Source organism: Seriola lalandi, unplaced genomic scaffold, assembly GCF_002814215.2.
Source record: "Seriola lalandi dorsalis isolate HSWRI2012SDOR001 ecotype SW California unplaced genomic scaffold, Sedor1 jcf7180002053538, whole genome shotgun sequence".
NCBI lineage: Eukaryota > Metazoa > Chordata > Actinopteri > Carangiformes > Carangidae > Seriola > Seriola lalandi.
The window spans coordinates 350,924-376,041 of NW_019524091.1; the positions used below are offsets into that span (position 1 = coordinate 350,924).

At 39.8% G+C, this 25,118-nt stretch overlaps 1 pseudogene; it reads right to left on the reverse strand.

Annotated features, from left to right (window-relative positions):
• Window positions 1-13,282: 13,282 nt before the first annotated feature.
• LOC147819428 (glycerol-3-phosphate dehydrogenase, mitochondrial-like) lies at window positions 13,283-22,063 on the reverse strand (annotated as a pseudogene).
• Window positions 22,064-25,118: the final 3,055 nt, after the last annotated feature.

Here is a 25,118-nt window from a genome sequence, read left to right on the forward strand (position 1 = left end):
GCCTATATTTAGTCAATTAAAGTAATTAGAGTTATAACGAAATCTTACATGATTTTTGCAGATTAAAGAATAATAGCACAGGTGTTGTTCAGGCAGTGTACAACTCCACCGTACTGGTTCAGTGTGCAACCTGTGTGATGATGGGTGAAAACTTGTAAATGTAATTCTCAGATGGTCCTTAATATAGGGTCTACTTCTTCCTGCGCGTGGACAGCTAATTTATGGTTTAGTTCACAGTGTGTCTCATACACACTTCTTTCCTTTACTTGTACTCTTTATTATTATTCCCTCTTGGTCACTTCTGATTTAATCTGTCACCACCTTCACTTGAGCAAAGTAATAATTATGATATGATAATTACTTTTTATTTTACTTGAATACATAAGCCATTGTATGTGGATGTTTTCATTGGGGACAATGCACATTAATCAATATTTTGTATGTAAATAATCCAGCAATTGCAGGAATTGACCAATTAGGGTTTTCCATTTCATACATTGGTGTATTGTTTCTATTGTTCTACTTCACCATTAACATGATATTAGTATAAAAGAGCATGCACACTCAGCTAAGAAAGAAAAAAATATAAAGCCTACGTCTCATCTATTGCAGGAATTTATTGACATCTAGTGTGTCTGGCTTTTGTGTCTAAACCTGCACTAACAGAAAAGTGAAAACAAGCTGTAAACACAACACTGACATGTTATAACCGTTTGTGTTGATGTGGAGAACTTGTTAACATACAGTTATGCTTATTGTCGTGCCTAGCAGATATGGAGAAACATTAGCATTTATTTGAAGTTCTGTTCCTGGTCATCTGTTCAGTATCCACTCTCCGTTCAGCTCTGTTTTGGTCTGCACCAAACCCTGAGAGAAATCTGACTCGTCAGTGGATAAACGCTTCTCTGCATTCATCAACAGTCACTAACATTGTCTGCAGTTTGGTGCTGGTCAGGTAGCATCCAACTGCTATATCTGCTGCATCTGGAAATGATGCCAATGAGAGCAGTGACAGTGAACCAAAACAGTAAATTTGGAGACAGACAAACCTTAACACTGGGCTGAAAGATGCTATAAAGCTCCCTTTTCACACTAAATGGGGCATAAGTGTTTTTAAGAGTTTTACTTTTCCCTGTTCAGGTTTCATTGATGTCAGTACAGTGAAGGTAACACCAACATAAAAAGGAGCCAAGATCAGTTTGCGCTGATATTCATGAATTTTGTTTTGCTCTCATTTACAACATGCCAGACTCGCAACAGTAAGCTTTAAGATATTTACAGCTGCTACCGACCGTCTTTCCACCTAAACCCTGAAAACACCTCTCACGAATTGCCGTCTGAAGACCTCAAATGATCCAAGTCTATAGTTTAAAAACTCTGCAGACGACAACGGGAGAGGTGTGAAGGACATGAGCTGCCTTTTTGTTTTAACATGTGAGCGCATCTCAACAAGTCAAAGAAATCTTTCCCAGTGGGTTAAATGCAGAATAATATAGGCATTTCATATCAGAAATGATGAGAAATTCTTATGAATATTTCTCTTCAGTATTTGCTGTTACTGAAAAGTGTTTAATTTAGAAATTGTGTTGACAGAAACTCCCACACAAGCCCCTACAGCAAACCCACGGCTCAATTAGTCATGCAGCAGGGTTCACTTTGAGAGACCTGTCACCAGCTGAATCTCTGTTTACAGCTAATCCATATGTTTTCTGTCAAACTGATGTGAACCAGCCCGGACTAACAACAGGACCAACATTTTTGTTACACCCCAGTGGCTTGGGAACAGAACTGACTGGTTTCCACTGAAAGTTGTTTAAGCACACTCTTACAATACTGAATAATAGTACAGCGCAAAGCACACATTTTAAAGGCTTTTTGAGGACAGCGTAAATTTCAAGTTTTTATTCCTTTTTAGTTGACTTTAATGCACTAGGTCTATGTAAACCTGTAGGTGGAAGAAACATTTTAGTGTCTTCGTAACATTTTCATAATTTCCATAACTTTTTCAGGTTTGGCCATAATCACAGAGTTCAGTGGGGAGACAAAACATATCATAGATGGTAAAAAAGATGGATGAATCAGACAACAGGGATGTGCTGTTCCAGTCAACATCTGGAGTGTAGTTACTGATCCCTGCACATCAAACTGAGAAATTCTGAGTGTCATGGTTACTGAGCTAAAAGAGGATCATCAACACAGGGCTTCTATTAAAGCCCTGTTGTGCAAGAATTGGTATTAAGTTAAAGTTTTGAAGCGCAATTTACATTGACACTAATCACTTTTAATTCACACATGTGCCTTGATGGACAGCTTCCCATGTGCACCTGTTGACAAGCTGAAGGATCAAGAACCAGCAAAGACAATGTCAGAAGCCAAAGAACCACATAGACTGAAAAGATATAATTAAGTAATATTACATTATTTTACACAGATATGACTCTGCATAGTTGTATGCAGTGAGACATTGAGACATGAACATTAAGATAACAAAAATACCTTAAATACCAATGCTTCCAAAACATACACATTGTTTGCTAAGCTTTGGCATATGTGTGTAATCGAATAGCATGTTGTTGGTGACATGATATAGGCTACACTGGACATAATATACATTGGGCAGTGCAGTTTATTACAAACTGGCTGAGATAATTTTATGAGGTTGCAAACTTTCAAGGCTTACATGGTGTGAGATTGATGAAGACTGACCAAAGTTTCTGGCCTGAGATGAATTTATTTATTTTGCTGATACCCTAAGACGGGACTGAGGTTAGATGACGTTTGGCATCTGGAAATCTACAAAACTCTGAGAAACCCACAGGTAATAATCAGACAAGAGCGAGCACACACACACACACACACACACACACACACACACACACACACACACACACACATCTTACCCTGTAACAGTCTATGATATTAATGGTTGATCAAACCTTTGATTTATTGAAAAGAATGTGTCAAACCTTTTCATGTACCGGTCAGAAGAGTTACAAGGAACACCAGTACACCTGCCCTCAGAGATTATTACATGGTAACATCATATATGATGGATGGTAAAGATGGGGAAGACTCTCAAACACTTATACTTATTTTAGTGGAACATTTTGATGTGATTATATTTGTAATTTGTCTTCTTATTGTAATAGAAAAAATGTAAGCCATTATATGTGTCCCAACGTTTAACCTAATTTTAACTTCTTTGTAGTTGATAAGCTGTTAGAGCTGAACTGCCCTTGGATGTGGTAAAGGAATAGTTCTTTATCTGCATTCTTTCCCTTTCTTACTGGTTTTGTCTCCTGAGAATTTACAGCTACCTGCCTGTGCAGCCTGAAATCACCAACTGTCAGCTAGGGGCGGATTATCTCACATTCTTGTTTGCCATAGTATAGGAGACTGGGTTGTTGTCATTTTGGGGTTCTCACTTTGTGGGGATCATTGATTTCTGTATAAGTGCTGTGTCCATTTGCAACTGCTATGTTGAATAAAAACCGCAAAAACAGGCCCAACCGTTATTAAGCGGCAAGTTTGATATATTGCGATTTTACACTGGGGGTTGTCTTGAAAGGTATTTACAAGTTGGAAACACTAGTCTCATTTAATAAAGCCTGATGAACATCTTTTTAATTTTATTTATTTTCAATTTAACCTGTTTTTAACCATGTAAGTCCCACTGAGGTAGAAAACCTCTTTTGCATTTTTATTTGGGTTTTTTTGAGACAGAATACTGATATTAATGCTTCAATAATCTGATAACAATGCATGGACTGGTAATTATTTATTTATTTTTTGTATGGAAAAAACATTTTTGATGATTTAAGGTATGTACTGAGTGGGACATTTTGAACTTGAAAAATTAGCTTGTGAGAGCTTTCTGTTGAAAGATCTATATAATGTTGACACTGTCTCCTTCTTCTGATAATTATGAGTCAACATGTACACCAACATCGATACATCTGTGACAAGCGAATATCAGCCTGGCTGATTTATCGTTGGGTTCTCTATATCACACGAACATGGCATATTCATCTATATCCAATCAGGCTGGTGTAACTTCAGTTTGGTGCAACTTTAAACAACATCCACTGCAATGTGGGTGTTAATTAAGAGGATAAAGGCTGTGAACTGTGCACACAGTACATGAAAGCATTATCATCCTGTGGCAACGCTTATGACCGTCAGGACATGAAGACATACCATACAGCTAAAAATAAACAAAATACTTTATGAAGTTTCTACGATCCATGGGAACTCAGACCTTAATCTGAGCAGTGTTTGTACCACAACAGACAAATAGGCCTCATTATTTTAGGTTTTATTTTATATAATCTTTTGTAATAAATAAAATGCATGAAACATTTTAAATAAAAGGTGTGATTCTCTGATCTTAGAAATACCTTTTGCAGTGCATACTTTAAAGTTCATAAGCAAAGAGGAGTTCCCTCCTCATAAAGGTGCTGTGAGGAATGCACAGCATTCAGCGATCAGATCCACATCTGAGCTGCACGTCGCATGACTTATTAAGGAGAGAATGACAGGAAGGGCAAGGTTTTCAACTAAGCTCAGCAGAATCAAACTGTATCAAAAGTACTGCTAGTTATGGTGCTAATAATAGACCAATACAAACAAAACTCCCGACAGGAATAGAAAGATCAAAACAATGCCTATTTAGTGCTCACGCAGGCAGTGTGAATGGCTTTTGTGTGGTGCTTATTATTGCAATCTCAGTGTAGCAACGGTACAGAGCAAATCTCAGTAATTAACCTATGGTAATGACAAAAGCCAATTTATGGATCTTAAAGATCAAATGTATCTGGGTTAATGTGAGGTCAATCTAATGCATGTGCGGGAATACCAGTGCTGGAATTGAAGTAGCTGGTTGGGGAGAGGTGTACTGGGATTACTGCCAGTGTGAATGGTGCTGTCAAAAACATCCATTCTAAATAAACAGTGTTGCACAAGCTGGTGTCAGGCTTAATTTGACACAGTAACAGTACATATTGTGAACACATTTGTACACTAACTAATTGGTTTTTATGACCTATGGTGAGCTAAACAGAAGACAGACAGATAGAACAGACTTTTTTGTTGTCTTTGAGTAGTTCTGAGTCAACCTGCTGGTTTTTTAAAAATGAAATCCAAGTCATCTGTTCACTTTATTTTGCAGCCATGAGCGCCACAATTCAAGGAAGAGCCTCCTCTGCTGCCTGCATGCTCAGGAAGCCCAGCAGTGTCTGCCACAATGGCTGTGCATGCATACTTCTCCACAGCACACAGTAAGCCTCTTTTCTACTGCAGGAACTTTAATGACTCACAACCTGGAGCTTCCCATAACCTGAACCTGTGAGGCCTCACTTCTACATTCTTCCTTGCATTTCCACTGTGTTTTACAAACCGCAACATTTTTTTATGTACAGTAACTCATTATAACTGCTGTGTGCAATTGAGGGACATACAAGAGTAAAAGAAGTGGTGCTAATATTTAAATGGAATTTCTTTCATATTAATGCATAATTTCTTTTAAAACATCATTATCACTAAAACAGCGTGTGTGTGTGACGCAATGAGGCTCCTTAAAGAAGTATGGCAGTTTTCCTTTCCCATCTGCAGTCAGAGAGCAGAATGAATCAGAGAGGTGGGATGGGAACCAAAACAGCTCTCTAGTACAGGGTGTGTCCTCTGGGACAGCCTGGCTGCTGGTTACGCCCTTTCCTGCTCCATACTATCAAACAAAACTGCTGGATAGGATAGGATGAAAAAATAGCTTATTACTAGAAACTTATTACTGAAAACTGATTTTGAAACTAGTTTCCTGAATTCTACTGAGAAATGTAGCAGGTACAGTAAACTAGAGTTGGAGTCCCCAACACTGTGCGTGTAATTACAAGGCAGCAAAACACACAATGTATTGATACATCACACGCTTAGCTAAATACATACCCTGCTTTAATATGCTGCGCCTCTGCCAATAAGGAGTTCTATGTACATATGCACAAATTAATGGTATAAGTTGTGGGGAGCAATTCAAAGTTTAAAACATCTCAGCCTGACCAATCATAATTAACAGTGCTGCTACCAGCCGTCAACAGTACCTGGAGCTGGCTCTCAAAGTGTGCGAAGTGAGACAGTACAGAGATATATTGTGATATACAGTATATATTATCAATATATAATCTGATGCCGGTATCAATATGCCTACCTAAGGAAGTTTTGATCCAAGCTGTGTGTCAACAGTGGGCCACCTTCCCACCTTCCTTAGCAAGACACCCCTGGATTGCTTACAAGTTCAGGATCAGAATGCTGTTGCGATGCTTTTTATCAAGTCCTCTAAAGAGTGTCATAAGTGTCATCAAATCAATTTATAGATACAATACAGCAGCCCTACACCACCAGTCTGTGTCTGATGTCTTCTGATCAGGACTTGTTTCTCCTTTCAGGCAGTTCTTTTTGAGTGTGTGGCTCCTAAACTTTTGGAGTTGAGTTTTATTTTTTATTACTAGGACTTTTACTCTCCTCATGTCTGCACAGTATGTCTGTTGATGTTTTTTGTTTTGTTTTTTGTTTTTTTACTGTGAAGCATTTTGCAATGTCGACTCTTGTATGGCGCTATATAAATAAACTTACTTACTCTTCCTGGTGTTATACGCGCCCTCCTGACCACTTTGTAGGCAATGCCTCTGTAGGTAGGGGCCAGATGTTGGGCCACCTGGACACAGCGACAGACAAAACAGGCATTAGTTATTCAGCCAGACTCCAAACAGAGCCTACTGACAGATCATGGTTCCTGGGGAGTTATGCTGCATTTAAATAGCACCTTTTGATATTAGATCAATACACTGGATTAACAGTCAAGTCACTCATGGGCAGATGCTGTGGGGAGACAGCATGCTTTGACTGTGATACATTATGTGCCAGAACTAAACAAAGAAGTTATTTCAATTCCAATGGTTTTGTTACTTTTTTCACAAAAGGTCAAGCGCTGTCAAAAATATCAGCATATTGACCTTTTTAAACATTCCAGAAACATTGGGATCATAGATTATGCTTTCTTCCCCTCTGTCTTGCTAACAAAGGGTTAAAACTCATTCACACCAAAGTCGCAGGGGGCTGCAACTCTCTGTGCTTGTCATTTGCAGGTCATTGTACAGTTCATTTGAAGTCTAACATGGCATGGACTGTCCTGGTGATATGGGTGTATTGTCAGGAGGACAGAGACACTGCGCAGGATGACAGCAGGCCCTGTTACTACTTCAGTAGATCTGTTCACTTCTCACACACCGGTGGCTCATTCGCTCACAGTCCAACACCTACACACGTCTAATCATCCATGTTTGCAGTCTAACTCTAAAAACCTGCCAAATATTTTTTATCTTTTTGAATTTTTTAACCGACCCCCCACCCCAAAATCTGTACACATACTGTTCCAGGACCCACGTGTTGATTTTTAAACTTTTTTCTTAAGTTAAAAATAATGCAATAATGTTTTTTGCAACCAATTTGCAGTTATGTTTGATGGGGTGTTGTATGAGCTGGGTCTCTGTGGTCGTGGGTGAGCAAGTGCTTTTCACCTTGTGCCACACAACAAAACAAATACACATACAAAACAAAAAAATTGAAGGAAACAAAAAAGAGACCTGAATAAGTGAATGTCTAACTGGAAACTTTTAAGTATATTATAAAAATTCATTTTTCCAAGTTCATATGCTCAGAAAATAGATTCTGCAAAAACCAGTAATATATAAACAAATAAATTTAGTGAATGTGTCTCAAACCAGTCTAGACTTGAGCTCTGGAAATGAAATTTTTTTTTTTCTTTGGTTGGTTTTGGACAGAATGAAGGAAAATCCTGGGCATTGTAGGAATAGTTTAACAGAGAATTTAAAAAGAAGCCTAAAAATGTCCTTTTCTCAACTGATATCAGAATTTCTTTTCTTTCTTTAATGTATTTACAGGTAACAATGAATACTTGCATTGTCATAATTTCGCTGAAATTGCTTTATATTAATATTACTGAATCTGAAACAAAAATAAAACAGCAAACAAGATACCACCCTGCCATGGGATCACACCTGCCACGACACCCGTCAACTAGGTGATTTTGCGACCCATGAGCATTCAGTAGTTATTACTACATTATTACTACATTATTACTACATTATTCCCCTGAGTACTCAGTAATTATGGGTCGGACCACACCCATCTTTAAACACAGCCTTCAATTTGAGCTCAACTTCACACCTGGAAAGTTTCGTGACTGCATCATGTATGATTGTGATGCTATCCTTTATGCAAAAAAATATGACCACAGGCAGACAGCTGACAAATTATTCAAAACCACTTCTGTGGTAGTTCCTGCTACAGTCGGTGTCTCCAGGACCACATTGTGCCATTATGACACACAGACTCACAGGATAAGAACATCACCATTCACACACTGTTGCTGGCTCATATATTATGTTCCTGCATTAACAAACAAGGTCCACTGTCACCAGTGTCATGCGTGTTCTTCCTGCAGATTGACAGAATGTCATTGGAGTTAGAATTCATGACTAGAGGACAAAAAACACTCCAGGGTACCGACATCTCCTCTTCTGTCTCAGACAAAGACAGCACAAACAGGCATGGTGGCAAACATAAATATGAGGGCACCTACGGTATGAATCCTGCAGATATATGCATTGTGTTTGTGTGAGTGCGTGTGTGTGTGTGTGTGTGTACACGCACAACTCTTAAGTGAGTTGTCTACCCTGTCTTTTTCACTGCTACAGCAGGAAAATAAACGAGGTCCAGCTGCTGCTTCTCAACAATCCACTTTTTCTCATATTGTAGTGACATATAAAGAATTAAATATTAATACACTATTGTGTATCGATTGAAAAAATACCTGCCACTATAATGGGCCGGTTGATATTTCTGAATAAAACAATGACAAACTCGTTATCAAAGGGCATTTTTTAAACATTTATGACAGCTGAGTAGCTGTGGAGCAGAAGGCCTCACATGGGCAATAAAAAGCATGCAGATGAAGACAATACCCATTTATAGTTGTTCAAAATGAAAGTTATGCATGATTAACAATGTCTCCTGAGCTGTATTAACCTGGAGGATCTGGTACCATGGATTCAACAGTCCAATTGATTATTTTAATGGGTGAAAAGGTTCGACTAACACATCTGCTGAATACTTACAAGTCAGTATGGTGTATGGCTGCTACTGGATGAAGACAATAAAACATATCTTGTAGAATTTTAATGTAAATTATAACAGTGCACAAAAAGAGAAGCTCCTTTGGATGTGAGGACTAAGAGAACGGACTTGAAATATTCAGTGAAAAAAAACCTTTTTCATTCTTTAATTCCAGAGGCAGAGTCAGTGACACTGATGCCTCCTTTGTTCGGCTGACTCATGGTTGCGGAATGGAACTGTTGTGTGGTGTGGAAAGATTTCAACACAAAAACAGAGAAGAGAGTCCACTTCAAGCAGCAGGAACTGAACAAAGAGAGTCTTCAAATATGCCAGTCCAGTCAGTCGAGAGTCCAGTAAGTCAAACTGAGTACAGTGGAGCAGAGATCTGCTGCTAGACATGCAGAGACTCTGGTGTGAGTGTGAGAAGCCATGGAGACCCCCGCTCCCTTAAGGGAAGGACTGGGGGAGACACTGGCTGTCCACTATGGAGGCCAGTAGGTCTTCTGAGGTGTCACCTCCACACAATGTGACAAACGCCTCTGGTATGACCCTTCTTCACACTCCCCCATCCCCTTCCTTCCATGTTCTTAGACAAGTGAGTGAAGACCCCGGCCCAGGCACTACCACAGGCAAGGACGGAGACTGCGTGGACTCCACCAGTCACAGCTTCTCGCTCCATCACTTCACACTTAAATCCCCCACACTCTCCTCCATCCCCTTCCTTTATCTTTTTTTTTCTCTCAGGCTTCAGGCTCTCTCTGCTCATTTTGTGACTACAGGACTTTTACCAGGGTCTCGCCCAGACATACGCCACATGTCACCCTGCCGTCCATGGCCATACTGCCTAAAGCCAGATGTAGTCTGAGGCTTGAACTGGAGAACTACTGTGACACATCCCGAACAACCAATTCTCTGTCTTTTTCTGTATCTCTTATTGAGATAGAAGAAGTACTCAGATCCTTTCCGTGAGTACGAGTACTAAGACAACACTGTAAAAATACTCTACTCAAAATGCTCAACTAAAAGTCCTGAATTCAAAATCCTGCTTAAGTACACAAATATTATTGGCTAAATATACTTAAACTACCAAAAATGAAGCAGTGGGATACTATTATATATTATATAATGCATCAATATGAAAGTAGCATTTTATTGCTGTAGTTGGTTGAGCTGTATCTAGTTTTACTTCCTGTATAGTCATACATAATTTAGAAGAAATCAGGGCTCTCCAAAGGGTCACAAAACAAATCTTTGAGGTTTGAGATGATTATTGAGAAAGTGAGGAGAAAACAAAGCAGGTATGTTTGCCATGTCCATCATCTTAGTTTAACATGCTATAACGTCATTAATTTATTTGGTCATAAACCAAAGTATGTGACAAACTAAGCTGATGAGCTGGGCTACCAAAGAGATTGCACTTCATCATTAGAAGGACGTGAGCGCACCATATTATTTAGATGAAAACCATTCATTTCAACCTCATGGTGACACTAAATGAAAAGTCAGAGGTTCACCAAATTCTTATGATTCATTTGCTGGATACCAGTATTGACCGAAGTTTGTATACATTTTTTTTTTTTTTTTGTCTTATTTCAAATCTTTGCTTTTATTTGTGAAATATTGAATCATTTTACCTCGTTGGGTTTAGAAGGTAAAAGTCTCTTTGATGGAATATGTAAAAACTCAAAGATGTCTTAAGTGTGACATGGGGCCCCAAGTAGAGAAGCAAGCCAGAAATGTTGGGAACCGCTTTACATATTTTGCAATGTAGGATCTTAATCTGAAAAGTGTGTAGTAGTTATAAGCTGTTAGATAAATTTTAAATGAGTTAACATGCAGTTAAGTTGTTCTTAGGTAGATATGATGAAGTACAGTGTTTGAGTAAATGTACTTAGTTACTCTCCACTGCTGCCATGTTTCCCTCCTGTGTGTATCAATCTATAACACTGATTTCTTCCCCCACACGTCCCAGTAGATCCAACTGATTGTATCAGCCGACAGTTTTTTTTTTCCTTTAGCATATAGGAGGCAGAGCTAATATTGTGGAATGCAAAAAAAAAAAAAAAACCCTTGTGGACTAATCTTGTGCTGAGTACAGCCATGATAATGATGATGGATTAGAAATACAGCAGTGTATTGGGATTACAGTGCTATTAACTGGCCAGAGGAGGAGGATGAGGAGGCAGACCAGTATCAAGCTAATCAATCAAATAATCGGGACAAGCCCTTGTCTACTAGAAACAATTAGACCACTTCTCCAAAATCAATAGCCCTGCATTCTGTTTAGATACCCACTGGTCACTCATTCAATAAAGCCTCCGTGGGTTTTGATAAGCCTGCCAGTCGACAAGGGCCATTTGAGGCTCCGAGTGGGAACAAAATACATCAAACAGGCTCCAGGAAGGCCTCATAAAAATTGCAAATCGAAAACAATATAATTTAATGTGGCAAAGGTTATTTTTCCACTTGTTCATTATCAAATGTCTCATGTGAAAGCATTGCTATAAAGGGGAAGAAATCTATTTTGTCTTGAGTGTTTGGGGAAAACAGGAGGGACATATATTATATCTAAAGGAAAACAAAATAACGATGGAATCAAAGGGGTTCATAAAGTTGCTCTGAGAAATAGTCCTGGTAGTAGAGGTGTCTCCTGTTTCCAGCGCAGCTCCCATACATAATTAAAGCAGGAATTTGTATCTGTCTGCACTCTGTGGCCTCCTGATGAATTAATATCTGGTGGAAGTCCTACACAGCCATCAGATTAGCTCATTTATTTCTGTCAGCTGCTTGCTCTATCAGCTATTTGTAAATCAGAGAGGGTGGGTGGGTGGATTGGGGGGTGTTGAGATTGTTGGACGTGTATTTATTATCATAAATGGCTGTTATGAATTAGGTCTGATTCAAACATCCAGGCTATAGTGCCGCAAGTGTAAGTGCAGAGTGATGACTCATTTTTATTTTTTTCCTGGGAGAAATGTTATGTTGATGTGGTCGTGCTAGTTATACCATAGCATCACAGCTGTTCTATGCATACACCAACACACTGTGGGATTGACTGCAGACACACATTCATATATGGGATAGGACAACTTGATGCAGATCTAAACATATCTAGTATTATGACTTAAGTCCAGTTTTGAGATTTCATATGTAAAAAAACAAAACAAAAACACCTGCAGAACAGTGCAGAGGTCACTACCAGGTAAGTCTGTGTGTATATCAGTGTGATAATCACCTTCTATGTCCTGGCTGAGGCAGCTTCGTAGTTGTGGACTTCAGTCAGTATAAAGTCCATGTCCTCCTCCTCCACTGGATGGCTCTTGCCGTGTGTGGGTGTGTTGGGGCATCCTTTCCCTGGTCAGTAAGAAGATGACGTGACGGGATCCAGGAGCTCCAGGAGTGGAGTGGAGGTGTGTGTGTGTGTGTGTCTGTGTTCGCCTTATGTGCATGGGCGGGTGCAGGGGTAGGGAGGGGAACAAACAAGAAGACTGCATTAACCTTTGGTCTGCTGGGGAGGGGAGGGCACGAGCGGGCCGGGCTGGTTGAAGGGACACCCCATAATCAGGCTCCTGTCAGCGCTGTTTCCAGGAGATTAATTCAGCTGGTTTCAATTCCAGCCGCTGCTCCCCTAGCCTCAACCCAGGGTGCACATATTGTCCTGTTTAAAACACATGCATGTGGCTCTGACTCAATTTAACACAGGCATAGCTGAGGGGGAAGGCTGGGTCACGGGAGTAGCCTTCCTCCCTTGCAAACACAAATAACATGCATCAACAAGAAAGCAGAAATCCCAGCTCTGGTTAAGGCAGAGAGAGATTCAATCAGCTGCAACCTCCACAAGATGAAATGATGTTTGATCAGGCCGGAAGATGTAAATCTTCCCTTCCACTTAACAAAATGACTTCATGACACTCCTCAGCTGTGGTTAAATTTCTACCTGATCTGAGCCAAACAAACCAACAGAGCTGCCAGACAGAGTCTGGCTTTTGTGGCCAGAGGCTGAGGAGTCTCTGCTGGTGCTGGCTAATGAACTGATGAGACGGCAGCGCTAAGGAGCAGGTGATACAGTGACAGAGACGTAGGGGCCCACCGTTAGTTACCTGTAATAGCCCGGGATGACGATGTGCACCCCAGCACTGGGCTGACAGATGTCGGGGTTCTTCTGATCATCCATTTTCCGCAGCGCGTCCGTAAAAGGTCCCGTGGCATTGATAACACATTTGGCTCTGACATCAAATTCCTGCCCTATGAAAGAAAACAGCATCAATCACCAGGGGCTATTCATCTGTGGCTGGTGACAAGCCGGATTATTAATTTATCAGCGAACGCCCCCCTCTCTCCGTAATAGAGTGGCTCGAGTGTGTCCATGGGAGACTTCCCAGGATTGTAATTAATAGGAAACAGACATACCTAATTTCCCTCTTGCTTCTTTGTGTCACAGAGTAGCTCAGTGGCAGTGACTGAGGGAGCCTTTTGAAACTGTGGAAGGGAAATGTTTGTTAATGTGAGGCTTGATGTTGACGAGCTACAGTATATAATGGGACGCATATCAAAAGATACCGGGAGGATAGCAAATGATTTGTTTTGACAACAAGGTGAATGACGGACTACCCTTTCTAATTTGACGTGTGATGCTGCCACTGATACGAGGGAGGAAGAGGAGCAATGGAATCACAGGGTCCATGAGCCTGAAATTCATGTTTTTGCACGGAAGAAAAAAAAATATAAAAAAAAAAAGACAAAGAAAAAAAAAGTGATGTCAAAACTGTTTCTATTATCCTTTCAGTCTAAGCCCTCCCTATGTGAGGCCCTCCTCTCACATTATTAAAGTGAGACATCTCCTCCAAGAGCACACTTCCATCTTTTAAAACATCAGGGGGTGGTCATGTGTTGAGATCCTCAAATCTTGGTTATTCATGAAATGTTTCAGAATACCATCTTTTACCCTTAACTGCTTTATTCTTCCAAAGCCGGTCCTATGCATGACATTTAAAAGGTAAGTAAGGCCATTTGGAGCACGCTAATTCCATCTTATGTTCCTCCCTACAAGATCTGAAGCAGCCCTCTACACCATAAAATGCTTATAAAATATTAAAAGCCCCTGCATTAGATGTGCAATGACTATGTGCAAACTAGCACTGAGTAAGAGGTGCTGGGAGGGCCCCTGTTGTGAGGGCTAGAGAGAGTGGGAATAGAGAGAGGCAGGAAGGAAGGAAGCGGCTTTTGTTGGATTTACCTGTGATCACATCCCTGCAGAGTGCTCCGCAGACCCTCTCCTTCCCCGTCTGAGGGTCTGCCCTCTTCAGTAGGTGCACCACTTCAGTGTAATTGGCTATGGCAGCCCCATACCTGGCAGCAGTGAGGGCGATGGCGAGGTTCATTCGAGCATCGTTGTGTTGTCCTGCAGCGGGGGGACAGGACCAGAGCAGGGGGATGTGAGTCACCCCGAGCCTGTGACTGGTGGTATGGAAGTGTGTCGGAACCGATATGTCACATCTGTCCCTGTCACTTTGCATCAGCGCGATGGCTGCTCCGGCCACACAAGGAGCACACTTAAAGCCACAGTGGCCCTTTGGCCTGTGTGTGGGCCCCCCCGACCACCTCGCCCCTCCCCTCTCCTGCACTGGGAAGGAGAACTGGTCCTCGGGAAAAGGCAGGGAATGTGGGGATAAGGAGTAGACATATCAAAGCCTTAAATATACCAGGAGTGCAGAGGTAGGAGCTGTGGAACCTGTTGTTTGACAGTGAGTGCTGTTTTTTGCCCTTATGTGAAACATGTGATTGTGTGTTATTACTGCCTTTGGAGGATGATATTAAAATATTTTTCCATATTTTTTTTTTTTGTATGGGCTTTCACCTACATGTTCTCATAACTCTTTTTTTTTTTTAACAAAGTTAAATGTGCATAAAAAAATAAAACTGTGAGAGTCTACATCTTAAAAAGAAAACCACAAAAAGTGATCACTGAAAACAATCACTTCCTCTCCTGATAATCACATTCTTCAGTCTGTCAATATGACAGTAAATCGCTCTTGACAGCAGCTGATCTGCTTTTCCAGCTGAAGATCCCTCCGCAGAATCCTCTTAATGAACAGAGAAATCTAGTATCAAGATTTATGGATTAATCCCTCTTCAGCTCTAAAATACCAGAGATCTATATTCAGAGTCACAAGGTCACAAGTTTTGTAATTTAAATGAAAGGGTCTAAAAGGTGACAAATGAACAAAGCCTGGTTTCATTAGGAAGTGATTCTTATGTACATCTTTGAAGATTTATTGCTGGACAATCCCTTGGTTCAAAAGTAAAGAGAGAATAGAGATGATTAATCACTTTTAATGTTGGTGTCTCGGGTGACTTTCTTTCTATTTGTTATTGCCAGGGAAGTTCAAGTCCTCATTGTTGGCCAGGGAAAATGTTGCTACTTTGCAGGAATGAGCGGGGTCCTTTGTGCCCTGATTTATTTTACGTTTGAGCGACTTGAGGCTAGCTAGCTGGTGGGCTCTGCTTAATGCTACGACATGCTCCAAGCCATTCCCCCAGTACGGGAAATAAATAAATAAATTGAAAGCAAAAAGTAAAAAAACAAAAAAAAACAAGAAAACAACAGATTTAAAGGCCACATTTTAGAATGAATCACATACAAGAGTATGCACCCTGCCATGATGTATTAGGAAGACCATGGAATCCACTTCTTCATCTCTGTAGGGTGAATGTGACCATTATAGTATATGGTTAGCAAAGTTATGCCACCGGTGGTGTGTGTGCACATGCATACACACACACGCACACACGCACACAGGCACACAGGCACACAGGCACAAGCAGCTCAGGCTTGAGAGGGGCTCTGCACTAGTAGGCAGTGTCTGATCCTCAGTGATTGCTGAGCCTCCTAATGACCTCTGACCCTGTGATTCACAGCTCTCTGTTGTGAGCCTGTCACAGATTGGCACTGGGCAAAGAACAGGAGCATTAATACTACATTAAATGTCAGGAATTCAAGGATTAGTCAGATCGCGGGTACCAGGATTTATGAATGAACAGCATAGCACGGCTATAATAACCTGACACACTGATGAAGGTAACAATAATGATGATGATAATTATCATCAGCAATTAAAAGCCAAAATGGCCGAATGACAGACCAGAGCTAAATGAGCATCAAAGCTCCCTGGAGGAACAGGAGCCCCCCCTCCATCCTCCTCCTCCTCCTCCTCCTCCTCCCCTCTCCTCCCTTCCCTCCCATCCAGCCCCTACCTCCGCTCAGCTCACACCACCACTCTTTCCAGCCTCCTGGAGGTACAAAACTCAGTGGAGTGAGAGGAACTCTGCGGCTGGACAAAATGCTGCAAAATGACAGGGACAATAATGACAATGAATTTCATGTCTCCCAGTCATAGAGCCAGAGATGCTTGGCTGGGCTGACTTGTCCAATTAAATTGTTACAGGTACAGCGGGAGATGGAGTTATTATCCCAGATGCTTTTGTCAATTACTCCTCTAGCAAAAAGACGAAGGGCACAGTTGAATGATATATAAAGACACAACAAGAGGCAATACTGCCTTAAAAGTATAAAAGTTTAAATACAGTGTAGAATTTTGAAACTGATTAAGCTTAGCATTTATAACATATATAAGACTACAGGATGAGTGTATCAGGTCCCTTTATGAGAGCATTTGTCTGTGTGATTTATGTGTATGGAGTCTGACAATCTGTTTGTCATTTCTCACTAAATTATATGTTTGTAAAGACTACGTTTTCTAAGGCTAAAGGATGTCTACATGTTGAAACTATCTGACCATGATGGCTTGAAAAATCCTGAGGAGATGAACCCGAGCAGTCAAAGCCCGATCCCCGGTAAAGAAGGTCAGGACAGAAAATGTCACTGCCATAATGTACCCAGTTGCGTATGGGAAAAAGGGTGGAAAAGACAGCTTGAGGAAATATTAAATACGTGTAAGTGGTACAATGTTTTTAGATTTTTTTTATCCCTTTGTTCTTTCTACACTAATTATAATAGGATTCATCATTTTATTAATACTATAAAATTCCACCCATAGCTTTTTATTTATTTTTCTCAGATCTTGCTGTTTTCTAGGAGTAAAAAAGATTTTTATTTTAAAAATCTGCTGGTATAAAACTGAAAAAATATAAATAGCTCATGAAAAATACCCCCCTCTCCTACTTACTTCTGCTAAATGAATAAGGTTGACAGATCACTGCTCAGATAGTGGCCGTATTCCCTCAGAAGTATGTTGCCTTTTTGCAGTACATGGGAATCCACGAAACCTCAAATGCTAAATGAAGGCTGACAGATAGCCTAGAGAAACAAAGTTGGGAGTTTGCAGCTACAAGGGAGACCTTGAGTGAACAGGACATGCTATGTACACCCTGGCTAACAATCAACATATGCTTTGTTTTTCTGATGCCAACACGAGGCACATATAGCCCCGAGATAAATAGATCCTGGGACCGGTTGGAACGCGATGCCCACTGGCTGTTGTCTGTTTAAAAAAAAAAAAAAAAATGTTGTTTCTAATTTACTTACGCTCACATAGACAGCAATTACATGGCTGTGTGAGACACAAGATACTTTACTCAGAAAGAAACGGACAAATAACAATTAAAAACCTGTATTTAATTATACTTTTTCTTTTTGGTGCCAAACACACTGTGATGTAGACATCTGTTCTGCGCTATTCTCAATTTAATAACACCTCATTCATTTAAATTTACGTGTTTATGGTCTGTTTGGGTTATACGTGTTAATGGCAACACACAGGCCTTCAAGTGCGTAATTCAGCTCCACAGATGTGTTACATTTTACTGTGGTCAATATATCTGTAGTTCTTAGAGTTAAATCACTGCACATGTATGCTTCACACTTCTAGTTCACCAAAGACAAGAGAAAACAAGTTTTGCAATCACACGGCACAGATAATAGGACAGATTTAGATTTCTACAATTTGCAGTCAGATTGCTGCTACCAGCATCTCCTGCTGTGATAAGTGCTATAATTTTTAACACTGCACAAAGTGATTCATACTGTATACTTTCATGCTGCATTATAAATGTGCACAGAACACCATATACTGTTCAAGAAAGGATTTCATGGTTTGAAGCTTTGAGCATCATAATAAAACAACAGCTCTCACCAGTTTGTCTTTCATCAGCATGGCAGATTGCATGAATCACTACTTTGCAATACCACGAAAAATTCAACATCTGAAGGGCTGGTAATATGTTCCGTGGATCACATGCTACCACAGTCACGCTCTTTTATTCCCTGTGATACTGTCTGCAGCTTCCTTCTCCATGGCAGAGTTTGTAGCACTAAAAAAAGTGCCCATCATTTTATGATAGGCTTGAACTCTACTTTGACTGATGATAGTTGGGTCAGATATGGCTTTGTGCGAGTGAGGGAGGGGTTCTGGGACAGTGACAGGCAGCATGATGACTTAAGACGCCGCCACAGCTCCGCAATGAGAGAGAAATCAGAAAATCTCCTATCCCCCTCTCAGTAATGAGCCACACCTGTACACTGCTTTAAATACCAGAGAGAAGCTTTAAATGTCAGGTGCAATTAAAGCTTATGATTCAAGGCTGCACCAATCAAATCAAGGCCCCTGAGTTCAACCATGTCTGAGAGAGCAAAGGCGAGATGGTGCAGAGATGCCATGGACCACTCTTCCTTTACCTTACACTTCAATGGGCCTCTCAGCCTAAAGGTGATTGTAAAGTTTACTACCATTCGGCTGAACTTCTCCATCTTCCCAACTCCATGGCTTTATCAAGGGAAAGGTTTACTGCTTTCTCTGGTATATGAGGTGAAAAATGATCAGGAAAAAGGTAAAATGAGGGGAAAACATAGGTTTCACTTGTACAACAAACTAGACTAGACATGGGCTCCTTTCACTATCTTGCACTGGAGGAGTGTTCAATGCATCATTTGTCAGGATCAAAATATATTTTAATTTGGGCTGAAATAACATTTATTTTCATTATTGATCCATAAAATCTCAGAAAACCATGAAAGTCCTAGGTGACATCTACTTTTTTTTTTTTTTTTGGTCCAACCAATATTACAAAATCCAAACATTCAGTTTATTATCATATAAGCATAAGAAAACCACCAATAATTCACACATTGGAAGTAGGTACAAGTGAATTTTTGCATTTTTGCTTTAAAAAATTATTTAAATCGACTAATTGTTTCAGCTCAATTCAGGTCATTTTAATTCAGCCTTTATCTCCATAGTTAAAGTAATAAATTAAAAATAATCTGTGCGCATATTTGAATGACAGCAGTGACCTATTACAGTTTACCTTGTCCTGCTGGCATCAGGACATTTCATTTCACTAATAAAGAACCAAAATTTAATTTCCCGCTGTTTTGATAGTCATTAGTTGATTTTGACACCCAAATGAGATTATATAGGTTTTGGGGGTAAATATTATTGTGAGTAGAAGTATGAAGTTCCCAGCCCCAAACACTGTTGCTTTAATTTGCCCTGTGTTTCATCCAAGACATGTAGTACAGCCTACATTTTACTGTCGAGCTGCTGACTAGGCAGTTGCGATTCCTGCAATCACACTAATTGGTCTCCTCTGCTGCTCACCTCCAGGACCCTCGTATGTTCATACAGATAGCAAAATAAGGCTCCTAAAGAAAACACAAGCTGAGAATAATGAGATTTCTCAAATACTGTGAAATGTAACAGAAGATGGTGACATTTCAGTTTGAACCTTGGTGACTCGTCTTAAACAATACACAGACAAAGGAGGACACGTAGGCGTCATTCTACCTATTACTGAGCGATAATTTCATGAATTAATTCACAATATGATAACAACAGAGGTCTGCTAAGTTGTAAGATTTCTTTAAAACAACTTTGGAAAATTCCAGGCAGGCAGTCATTCAAGGCAAACATGTCACTGCTTCCCACGAATGAAAAATGAACATGGGAGGGTAAATAAAGCAATATGACCAGAGGGACCAGGAATTCTGCGGATAAGTGTCAGCTGCGGAGAAAAAATGAAGCATTTACCTGTTTGTAATCCAATTTCATGATGGCTTTCTGTAGATATCGGACTCCTCCGTGAATGAGCTTGGTGCTGCGGCTGCTGGTGCCTGATGAGAAATTGTCTCCCTGCACGGGGGCAGTTTTGAGATCTGACAATGGGAACCAAGGAAACACATCAACATTTGGATACTTATTGTCCCAAATCTTTAGAATGGATCAAGATACTATTCACATATGCACAACCTTCCACTGTAATATTCATGACCAGAACAATATTGTGAGGCCATACATATTCCATTGGTTAAAAACAACAATCATTTCCACCAGTATGACAGCATGAGTATCAAAAAGGAACTGCATGTTTAGAAAACACACTTAAAGAAACTAAACCAAAAAAAAAAAAAAGATCTAGAAAACATCAGTTTTCTTCATCACATATTTAATACATGTATTTGAGAGGAATGATATGACTTTCATAGCTTTTTTAACACTGAAATTGCTCTTTACTTTGCCTATTAGAAGCTTCTTTGCTGTCCCAGATGGTCTGTAAATCCCAGTTTTGAAAAGAAGAAAGGAAGAATAACTGAGGATTAGAAGAAAGGGTTTGAAAACCCCCTCTACACCACCATTAGACAACTCGAGTAAATAAAGGGGCAAAACACATTTAAGAAGCCTCCAACCAGCAGCATAGATAATTGATTTGGTATGTAATGGTAACCACAAGAGGATGCTCTCCCTCATTGGAGGAGAATAAAAGAGCTATCAGTTATTTTTTTTTGTTTTGGTGATTGGACTAAAGCCCATGGACTTGTTAAGGAGAGAAATCCTCCCAGTTCAAACATTCTGCTGCTCTAGACTTACAGATGAAGCCCCAGAGAGAGAGAGCTTGGAAGCAGCTCCATCACAATGGCAAGGAGGTTATGCAACATCAGGATGGAGAATGCATATTTGTTGTTGCAAGCAAGGACTGAACAAGAGTCGGCCATGAAAAATCCTCTCAAAGAACTGTTCACAAAAAAACGATGGCGCTGGTGTTGGAAGAAAAATTGTAATTTATCAGTTTGTTTGCTCATGAAACCTTGATACATTCAATTTACATAGAAAACAATTATTTTAGTCATACTTAATTTAAAAACAATCGAAGTAGTGGCTTAAAGAATAAAGCCAACCTTATTCTCTATTTTTCTTATTGAACCATGTCACCTACCATGTCTTTCACAGTCCACTGAGGCCAAGACAATTCATTCCTACTGAAGATGCAAGTCAGGTCACGAGTATACAGCTTCATTTAAAAATGCTAGTTTCTTTAAACAACTCTAGTTTCAATAAACATCACACTGCATTTGTTGGGGACTATTTTCAGTGACGGATTAACATACTTGTGGAGTTGACTCAAAATATACTACAGTGCCCATGTTTATCATAATGAAGGAACTTGTTACCCACTGTGTGTGGTTCATTTATGTGGTCTTATGAGTTTTTGGACAAGAATGGTTTTGGGATTTTCATTGGTTTTATAGAAAGAAAAAAATAGTATATCACCAAATGTATCTATAAAGGGGCTGATAAGACAGTTGCTACTGTCCATTCACAATCTCTAAATAAGATGGCAAAGTCTGCAGTTTAATTCAAAAAGAGTCTTTCTTAGTAAAAATACGTGGTTGTACTAAATACCATTAGGAGCACTGAACTTCAGCTTTTTTTGCTTTAACCAGTGGACAAAAGCAACTTGCCGCCTGTGAGTGCATCGAAGTATGACCCGACTCAGTGGCTCCTCCTCCAACAATGAACCCATCAAACTCCTGAGAGCTCCATAAGGCCACTGCCTGAGCTTGTCTGGGTGGGAACTCATCCATGTAGACCGTTGTTACCTGTTCAGCTGCCTCTGCACATGCGATACACAGACCTATAGCATCCATGCAAAAGAAAACCAGTCATCCATTTCATTGTCATATGACTCCAGGGGACAGTACATATTAATAAATGTGTTTCATTATTATGCATATGTCTTTATATTCCTCATGATGGATTTAGGAAAAAAGAAGCCATGCATTTTCTGTGACAAAGCTGTCAGACACCATCAAGCAATAAAAACAATATATCACATGCTTGTTTATATTCCACACCCAATAACATTTCAAAATATTGTCTTTCTAGATTAATCACGAAATCTGCATGTGGCACACAGACGAACGGTATCGAGACATGTTAACAAGCAGAGTTGACTAATTGCAAGACTTGTAGTTAGTAAAGAAGATGATGGCACAGGATTATCTAAAATAAGCAAAGCAGAAAAAGACAAATGACACCCATTATCAAATTCAGTGCGGCTGTTTGTCATGTGCACATTACGGAGGCACCATACAATCTACCTTCTCAAAGAAAGAAGAGGCAATAGTGAACAGGATGTAGCGTAACTAAAATTACTTCCTAAGTTGTTCCTTATTATTTTGTCCCATTCATGGTTAAGGATCCATATAATGAAACTAAGTTACAAATATAATCTATATCAATAGGCTTAGTCTAATTTTCAATGCTGATTAGGTAGGATTAAATCTGATTAATATGAAAAATACTACCCTGCTTTCTAAATATTTATTTAACACACACAATCTGAGGACTCCTAATTATATCAATACTTTAACAACATAGCAGGTCACTGATGACTTGTCTGCAACATAGAGAATCTCACATGATTTCTCCTGTATTTTGCCAGTTGAATTTGGCTATAAAAAAAGCCTCCTCTAGCTGTGACAGCAGTTTCTATTACCTCCTTGTAGAATGCCATGCCTCCTACTGTAATGTGCAGATACTGCTCAGCTGGTGATCAACAGGAAAAAAGAGGAAAAAGAACAGCAAGGATTGCAGTGTCCATCGCTGAAACAAACTGCATTGTGTGGCAATTCAGTTGCATTCAGAATGTTTGCATTGTAGTTTTTCTTAGTTACTTTCCACCACCACATTCCCTTTATAACGGCCTGCAAACTTTGGGAACTAAGTATATCTACTCACGTACTGTATTTAAGTACAAACTTAAGGTATTTTACTGCAGAAAAAGCACTTTAATTATTCAAATACATTGTGCTGATACGTTTGTACTTTTCCTTATGTAGTATTTTGAATGAAGGACTTACTTTTAATGGAAACATGACTAACGCTGTGCTTATGAACTTCACGTTGTCAAACACAATGTGACCATCTCAGTTCTGCCTCTTCCACTGGTTTAGAACCAGGTCTACCTCTTTACACCACAGCTCAAATGGTGCACTGCACTAAACTGGAGCCATGAGGAGAAAAAAATCCCCCCATCCAGCCGCTTTGAGGAGAAAGCTTTGCAGCTTAGGCAAAGCTTCATCCAATTCCCTCATTATCCATTCTAGGACACTTTAGTGGGGCCGAAATGGAGTTGCAGAAAATTCCACTACAAAAAGAAATCTGCCACAGTGTGCCTACTATCAGAGAACAGACTTGTGTCTGTGATGGCTGCACAATCTACTCACACCTCAAACAACTTCGAAAAGAGACAAACTGTATGATATATCATTAGAGAGCACGAGCACATTCCTGACTAACTAAATAATAACTAAATAATACAAACCTGTTACTTTTTAAAGTAATCAATACATTTTACTAGTGATCTTTTAAAAGCCCACTAGCCAGTGGCAATGACAGGGTGTGGATGAGTCCTTACGGTCCACATTCATAACGATTACAAAGAGATTCACTTTACACTATTTAGAGTCCTCTCAGCCTTTTATAATTCAGATATGTTATTAATCAAAGAGATTGACAAAGAAACTAATGGTTTGTCTGATTTTCACTGAGGCACAATCCAGCCAGCAATTGATTGTGGCACCAAGGACACCTGCAGCTTCAGAATACATTTTCACTTTCAAGAGGAGAGAAAAAAAACAGCACCACGAGGAAATATTGCCCCACCACATGAATATGCAGGAACTTGATACCAGCAGTGTCATTGCTAATGTTGCTGCCAATTACAGAGCATGTCATGACACTGTGATTCATGAATATTCATCGTTGACTGATATAGACAGCAGCAGTATGCAGAGGCCTCTATTCCCATTTTACTGTCTCATTGTGAATGGTGAACAGGTACCTCCATCATGCCATGGAGGCGCCTTCCAGCTGCAAGACAAGCTGTTCCATAAGGCATTGCTAGTTAACAGTGTGTTATATAAAGGTGTATAAAAGTGATGAAGTGCTCCCTGGCTCTAAAGAGCAGGCATTAAAGCATATTAAGTAGACATTTAAGCTTGTAAAGTGGGAATCTAGAAATGGAAAGAAGACACTGAGCAAAGGGATGCCTTCAGGGTTGGACTGTTCAATTCTCAGAAAGTTTGATACCTGCTGGTGCTTAAAAATGAAATGAGGTTTGTGGGAGCAGATTTTGCAAACTACTTAGGCTACAATTTAAGGAGGATGGAACAACTGCCAGCTAGTTTTTATCCAGTTACAGAAAAAAAAAGTCTAAATTAAACTAATAAAACTAATGTAAAGCTATGTGTGGACCAATGATTTTAAACACACAGTATGTCATTTTTCTACCACTAGGAGTCTCTTAATCAATACAATAACAAAACACTGAGTTTGGTGATGGTGAAGTAGCTAGGATTATGAGAGGAGGAAGACACAGGATGTCTCTGAGGGGCTCCGAGCCGAGGTGGTGATAACATTTGCTAAGTTTGTTTCTCTGATAACTTCAGATCCAGATGCCTGAAAGCTAAAATCCTTCATCTGGTTAAAATATACAGTTAAAAACAACCAAGATTGAAAAGGTGTATGCTAAAAATGTGGGTTAAAGCTGCATAAAAAAAAAAAAAAAAAAGCTCTATTTTGACTGCAAAGGGGATATGATGCAAACGAAACAAACCGTTACCCTGCTTAAAATCA